The following is a 7898-nucleotide window of genomic DNA, read 5'->3' on the forward strand; positions in this document are numbered from 1 at the left end:
CAGTCAATACATGATTACCTGAATAAGCAATTATGAAGACATGAAATGTTAATTTGAGTTGAAATCAAATTTTTCCTTTCTGTAGATCAGCTGAAAACTACGCTAGGAAAAAAGACTAGGCCACATTACAACAAAAAGCACTTGGTATAGCAACAAGATTAATACTGCAACAATATTAATATACTTAATTCATTTATAAATTTAAATGTGAAAAAAGTTATTTTTTGCATTAGTATTTTGGTATTACTTTTTAAAATACATTTAGCTAACAATATACAATGTTAGGGTTAGGGTTAAGTTTTAAGTTGTCTCGCATATTTTTCTTTGTTTGTGTGTTCCAGAGTGGATCGACTCAAACACTGATTCATTCATCAATGAAGCACTACTCCTGTGTGTTAGTGATAAGAAAGTTGGTTTGATCACGACATGTCATACTTTCATAACCAATTCCCAAAGCACGTTAACATGCAATATTCTAAAACAGGAAATCTTTCTAATTCAGACAAAAAGATGAATCACAGAAAACAGAACGGCATCTTCTAGACTGAGTAACCCAAAGTGAATGAATCGATCATGAGCAAACCTTTACTGTTGTTTGGCGTTCTGCCATGGCTTTGTTGGAGCTATTTTAACTGGTGGATCCAAAACCTGGAATATTTAGTCTAAATGTAAGTTAAACGACACGCTGTTGTCTTCTTCTTGATTGAACTTCTGCATAATATCACAGTAACAATTATGCTGTTTTGGGAATATCAGTGCAGCAGTGATTACCTGCTTGTTATCAGCCATTGTAAACCACTGGAATTCTGATATCCTCAGTTCTTTAATCTACGGTAGCCTCTTATGGAATCTTTGACCGCAGCTCTGTTGTCTGTTAAACAGAGTTTTCCTTGATTTGAAGCAGAAGCAGGGCTAATTGGGATGTGGGCAACAGCCTGTGACATCTCTACTCATTAGCAGCAGCACTGAAGGCAATACCCAACTAGGTCAGAGAGTTCCCTCACTGCAGTATACAGGCAGTGAATAGCTCATCAGCTCTGAGACTACACACACCTCTCCTCCAGCATCGCTCTCTCCAGTGATTAGAGCCCCAGTAACCCTCAAGTACATTATATGCCTTGTGGGCACACCCTCGATCAACCTCTGCAAAAGTAGCCCCTCTCTGGAGGAATCCAAGGGCTCATTTGTGGGCCATTTAAAGCCAAGGCAGAAGTACACCTCAACTACATAAATGTACAGTGCAAGGAAATTTAGCTTTAATGATCAACATCTCCATCGGCGCTATTGCAAAATGGCAGGAGACGTGTTGAAATTGTTATTTTATACAGGGGTTTTTGTGCAATTTTAATGAACTTCAGGGAAGCATCATTTGAGATTTGTCGAAAACCGAAGTAGCTAGGGGGGAGTCTGTCAACGGTTTGACATTGATTATCTCACCAGGGCAATGGTTTATTTATAAAAATATATGAGATACTTTTAAAGCTTCGTGCTGGTGGTAATAAGGCTTTTTAAAATATGCAAAATAATCACATATTTATTATGTGTACGTTTCTCCTGTCCTGTATGATGGAAGAAGCAGCTGTGGGAATAACAGATGTAGACGCGCACAAAAAAGAAAAACTTGCCGCTGACATGACCAACTGCTCCGTCTACCTTGGGGATGTTATGCTGAAGGTGAGTGACATGAACAACCGCTTTTAACAGTGCTTTTACACTGGTGTTTTCACAGAACGCTGTAGCTTTTGATTAGCCAGAGGCTAATAAGTATTGATGGGAAAGACTCCCCTAGTACTAGCATCTGTTTTCTTAACAGAGCATTTGGGATCTCATTAATAATTAGCTGTTTTGCTTATAGGGATTTTGAGCGATTCATTTTAAAGTGAGCGCCCAAATTAAAATTTCCTCACGTTATTCCAATCCTATATGATTTCTTCTTCAGCGTAGTACAACAGGAGGAAGGCGTTTCTGTATTTGTTCTCCACAGAAGAAATAAAGAAGGTCATGTTGGTTTTGAACGCTGTGACGGTGAGTATATTACCACTATTTCGTTTAAAAGTTCTCAGCGTTTGAGCTTTTGATAGGCCGTTCGCAAGTGTGTTCTCTGATAAACACATTTATTTTCTGAAAGTGGTAATCAGAGGTGAGCCAATGCAGAGGACGCTTCAATATGAGCCAGTTGGGATGTAACCAGGCAGCCATCTGTGTCTGTCACAGCTTCATCAGAGCAGAAGGACACTCAACTCTCTTCCCTTCTCTCTTTCTCACAGGTCTGATGAAATTAAACCTGGCTCTTGCATGGGAACAGTTTAACGCTTTCTCCAGTAACTACATGAAAACTTGGAAAGCAACAGACAGGGAAATGTAGAAAGGTTAATTTCATTTACAGCTGTGTTGTATGAGTTGTCTCCTCATACCTCATGTTTTTCTTTATTAGTTAGGTTACATAAAGGTTTAAAAGTTGGGAGTTTGTAAGATGAATGCATCATTGCTCACCAAGGCTGCATTTATTTGATCTAAAATACATTAAAACAGTAATATTGTGAAATCTTATTTTAATTTAAAATAACTATTTTCTGTTGTAATATAATTAAAAATAATGAATTCCTGTGATGGAATGTGAAACGTAATTGTTTAGTGTTGTCAAGCGATAAATTGTGATTAATTGCATCCAGATTTTGTTTGCATAATATATGCGTGCATACTATGTGTATCTATTATGCATATATATACATTTATATTTAATATATAAGCAATATATTGTTCTTAAATATATAGTACATGTATTTATATAAATATACAGAGTACATACATATATGTAAACTTGAACAAAAGCTTTTATTTTGGATGCAATTATTTGTGATTAATTGTTTGACAGCACTATATTTTTTCTTTAGTGACATGTGATCCATTCGAAATAATTCCACCATATTTGATGCTCAAATAACATTTGTAAATTATGTGCTGCTTAATATTTTTTTCTGGATTCCTTGGTGAATAGAAAATTCAAAAGAAATGGCAATTTTTAAATAACTATTTGTAACAGTATGAACTTTTATATTTAATGCATTGTTTTTCAATAAAAGTATTAATCTTTAAAAAATAAATCTGACCTACTTTAAATGGTAGTGTATGTTTAACAATAATAATGCAAAAATAAATACATTCTGGCTTTGTGTGGTTTTCTTCTTCTTGTCATGGTATTGTTATTTGGAAATGTTATTGAACAAGAAGAGAGCGGAAAAATGGACGAGGAGTGTCACTGCAGACACGCAAGAGAACAAAAGAATAAGGGAAAGGAAAAATAAAAGAGCTGCTCTTGAAGAGTATGTGAGCGAGTGCTGTGTGACAGTGTGCAATCCCACATGATGAGTGCTCCACTTATCACTGCTAATGAGCAGGTTGTGTGAGTGAAGTTCGCTCTCTAGTTGCCAGAATCCGGAGACATGTCTTCCACAAGTGATTATTAATTTACAAGTCAACATGTTAACTCAACAGTAGCAGTTTCTTGATGAATTGGGGCTGAAGTGTTGAATGCCTGGATGAATTCTTGAGAACTCTTTAAACAGCTTTGAACTCCACATGACCTCACCTAAGAACAGTTGAAGTTTTGTTGTTCAGGATCTCCGAAGGCCTGTGGGAGTAGACACAGACAAAAAAGGTAGAGAATATATCAGCCGTCAGGAAAACTCGAACACAACAACAAGGTAAAATGCAATTCTATAGGGTCCTAAAAACACAATACATCTTGGCAGAGAAAAAAATAAACTAAAACTGAGAGCCACCTTAAAAGGGAGCACCTACAATAAAATCGAGACAAAACTACCCCTTCCGACAGAATGCCAGAAGTGCACATATATCCCAGAAAAGTTTTGACAAGAGGGCAATGTATTTATTGATAAAAGTATGCTTATTTTTTTTAGTTTTTATCCTTCTTAATTGGTAATACTGTATAATTAAATGATAGTTGTATGGGTTGTATTTTGTATCAATGGCTGTGAAGTTAAATTGAGAAAAAACATATGAAACATGAAACGTCATATGAAAGTAAAACAGCATTTGATCCTCTTTTGGTCTTCTTTTGATCATCAAAGGATAGTACCCCTTCAACAATCAAACAACAAATCGCATACTGCTTATTCTTTGCACATCTGTTATTTTATTTGTTGACATGACTAGAGTCATAATTTCTTTGCTGCCAATGCTTTGGATCTTTAAGAAAAATAAAGTGCCCTAAAAATTGCAGAACACCAAATGAAGAAAATGGAAATGTTTTTTGGTAAACTTGGAGCACTACAAAATGAACGCTCATACTTGATAATAGTCTCAAGGAACAATGTAAATGATGAAAATGAGTATCAATGGTCCAATCAGCAGTTAAGTTTTCTCCCCGGTGAGGAACCGTGTGTTGTGATGAACACATTTACTAGGTCATGGCGCTGACTCAGAGCCCTAAGGTTCTCTCTGCGCCAGACGAATCCTGTCTGGCCTCTCTCCCACACTGAGAGCACATATGCTCAACATGTGATGATAACACTGACCTTCTGTAGAAAGTGGTGAGGTTACACTTTTCATACTCCATAGAAATAACCATAAAGTACTAACAAGTCTGTTATTTGGCTGGAGTTTTGTCTAGTTTTTTTTTTTTGGACCGCCATGACAAGTATGTTTAATATTTTCAGATTTGTATGCCAAAGTGGTATATGGAGAAAGCTAAATACTACTGTAATATAATAGAATATTAGCAAAAGAAAAATATTTATAACATATTTTTGACTGGTCATCAATGGAGAAGATGATATTAGGAAGTAATGACCAACCAAACCTTGACCTCTACTGGGTAAGAGAACTATTGTCTACTGTCATAACTTTAATTTTCTCAATTCATGTCCTTGATGATCTGTTATTCTTTTCTGGCTTGTGATGACATCATTGCGTCGCTCTGGCCGTCCTCTCTTATACGCTCTGCCCTGGGGCAGCCAGGCTTGGCAGCAGTCTTCCTTCTCTTTCTGTGACTTTCCTTTCAATCCATTGCACCTTATAATGTTTATTTTGGTTGGGTAACAGCTCTTTACAAGTGATGCTGCAGGCGGTAGGTGACCCCTCTTCAGTGTTTTGTCCTTTTTTTTTACAGTCACTGTGTCCTCTAGTCTAATGTTTTTGTCCTTCGACCCACGCCTTTAAACATTTCCTGCTGAAGATTTAAGATGCTCCTAGAGCCTCTTTTATACATGCAACAATATATCTACATGCCTATTAAATAGAATATTTCACTCAAAATACTCAAATACATGCTGTTTAAAATCTGTAGGACTGACTTTTTTATTAAATAACAGTTTATTTATTTATGTATTTTATTTTAAATATTATGAAATTGATACATACACTACAGGTTTCTGAAGGCATACTATAGCTTTATATGAAGAACAGACTGAATTCTGAAACTGTATTCAACTCTCAAATATGACTTGTCAGTATTATGATAGTGTTTGGTCTACAAGAAATGACATTGTATGTTAATGCTATTAACTGTTTCTGTATGGTTCCGTTTTATTTGAGTTCTTTGGAAGTGACAGAGTAGTAACATGTTTTCTCTGCCATTTAATAGTTATAGGATTTTTTTTAGTAAGTTTGTTAATTAGTTTGTCTGCATGTTAAATAACATAGCAAAACAGAAACCAAAATCTGTATACAGGAAAAAAAAGATGTCTCATCTTTTATCAAATCAGTTTTTTGCCAAGTTACAAAATTGTAAAATATTTGAAAATTACAAAATTGCCAGTATTTTTGTCTTTATTCTCATAACAAATCATTTCTTTCGCATTCCGTGTTACAGTGTTTTTAGGTTTATGTAACTTTAAGGCATAAGGAGTCCTGTATATTACTGTATATAAAAAGATCAAGGTTCAATATTTAGTGAACTGGGAGAATAAAAAAAAGATTATGTAAAAAAAAATTTAGAAAACAGATAACATTTACAGACTTTCCATCTGCCCTGAAACACATAGATATTCAAAATATGGGTAGAAACAATATTGAAAATTACTTCATATTAACAATATTAACAGTACACTGGGAAATAATTTTTAAGAAAGTTTTATGGTGAAGCAGCTAATACAAGGTAACACAATGCACAAACCATGTGTGCACCATAGATATATGATATATCATCTCACTGGTCTGCACCACATTAACCCTCATAGAGCAACCTATGTCCCTATCAGTAGCCTACAAACACTATCTTGCATTGAGATATTTAGCTGTCTGGAAACCTTGCCCTAAATCCCAACAATTTCAGTACAACTGAATGTTTAGCTACATATATCACATTCTCGATGTGTTCACTCATGCTTATAAATGTCAGCGTCTACCTATAGTCTGCTCTTACCTGATTCTCTGTAGATACACAACATAGGTTAAGCCTCTTTGCTTGATTGCCACCTCCTGAAAACGATACCTAAAATCTGCCAGTGCTTCTATTACACACTTCAGTGGCTTTTCTTCCATCACCTACACTTGAAGACACATGTTTTCGTGTGATAAGCAAAACAAACATTCCCTACAGTAATTTTACCAAAATGACATTCCCAGCATAAGATCTGTATTACCTTCTGCTAAACATATGACTGTGTCTATCTCACTATACTTGTCTTATACTAACCATAGGCCACCAATATTCCCCTGACCTCTGATCGGTGCAATATATCTTCCATATGTTGACTGGAGGGGGCAGTAAATGGGACCGCTCAGGCAAGCATCAACCCTCAGGGCTTCAGGGCCTGTACTGGCTGTCATTATAGACTATGAGATGCAACGTTTTCCCTGGAAAAAAATATGCATTTATATAGACAGTACGGACATAAAAAAGACAATTGTGAGATCTACATCACCAATATAGAGACCACATCTTTAAACCCAACTGAAGTAGGTGGTTTTATTGTTACGGGTGTAGGTTTTATATGTAATTCAAGCCTTTCTATTGCCTTTATCAGTTATTGGATTCTGTGGCTGGAAGAGTAGGTTCGGTGTTGGTTGGTTTGACAAACGAAAACAGATGTGTTCTTTAAAAAAAACATCTGGCTTGGTGTGGATTAGTCTTTGCTTTGGTTAGTGAGGGATAGGTGGAGGGAAAGCCTTGAAGTCTACAAGAGGAACAGGCCTAAACTAACACACTTCAAAAAAAAGGTGTTGATCTCAGCTTCAGTGTTGTTGTATTATCCCTAAGTGAAATGCAATTCCATATCTTAGGCATGCTTAAGAAATGCAAATATTCAACCCCACCCCCACCCTCTCTCTTTCTCTGTTGGAATGTTGGAATACAACGTAACATCTTCATTGATCGTTTGGATTATGGATTACGCTTAAAGCTTGAAATGTTCTGCTTTTCTAAACAGCGAACAGTTTTAGAGAAAATAATTTTCATCTTTAATGCTAAAAAATCAGTTTAGGCCCTTCACACCAAGTTCAACAATTAAAATGATAATATTTTAACAAGCATTCTAATTCCACAGAAAATAGATGGGGCCATGTTTACCATGATGTAGTAACTCTTTGATGTAGGCAATTACTATGACATAGACATGTTTACTCTTCTTTCAGTTTGAAGATGCCTGGGAATGTGTTTCTGGAGTTTTGGTGTTGGAATTTGGTCTCATTCTTGCCTGATATAGGTTTCCTGCTGCTGAGGAGTTTGTGGTCATGTGACATATTTTCGGTTAATAATGTGCAAAATGTTCTCTATAGGTGAAAGATCTGGACTGCAGGCAGGTATCTTCTACTTTTCTACTATGAAACAATGCTGTTGTGATATCTGCAGTATGTGGTTTTGCATTGTCTTGCTGAAATACACATCTTCTGGAGGGGAGCATATGTTGCTCTAAACCCTTTGTATATTTTTCAGC

At 35.9% G+C, this 7898-nt stretch overlaps 1 long non-coding RNA gene across 1 annotated transcript; it reads left to right on the forward strand.

Moving 5' to 3' along the window:
* The first annotated feature begins 1358 nt into the window (after positions 1–1358).
* On the forward strand, positions 1359–2636 carry LOC122346530. The gene is made up of 3 exons (XR_006251141.1): positions 1359–1674; positions 1940–2025; positions 2268–2636. It is a non-coding gene; the product is annotated as an uncharacterized LOC122346530 (long non-coding RNA).
* The last annotated feature ends 5262 nt before the right edge of the window (positions 2637–7898 follow it).

Source organism: Puntigrus tetrazona, chromosome 6 (genome assembly GCF_018831695.1).
Source record: "Puntigrus tetrazona isolate hp1 chromosome 6, ASM1883169v1, whole genome shotgun sequence".
Lineage (NCBI taxonomy): Eukaryota > Metazoa > Chordata > Actinopteri > Cypriniformes > Cyprinidae > Puntigrus > Puntigrus tetrazona.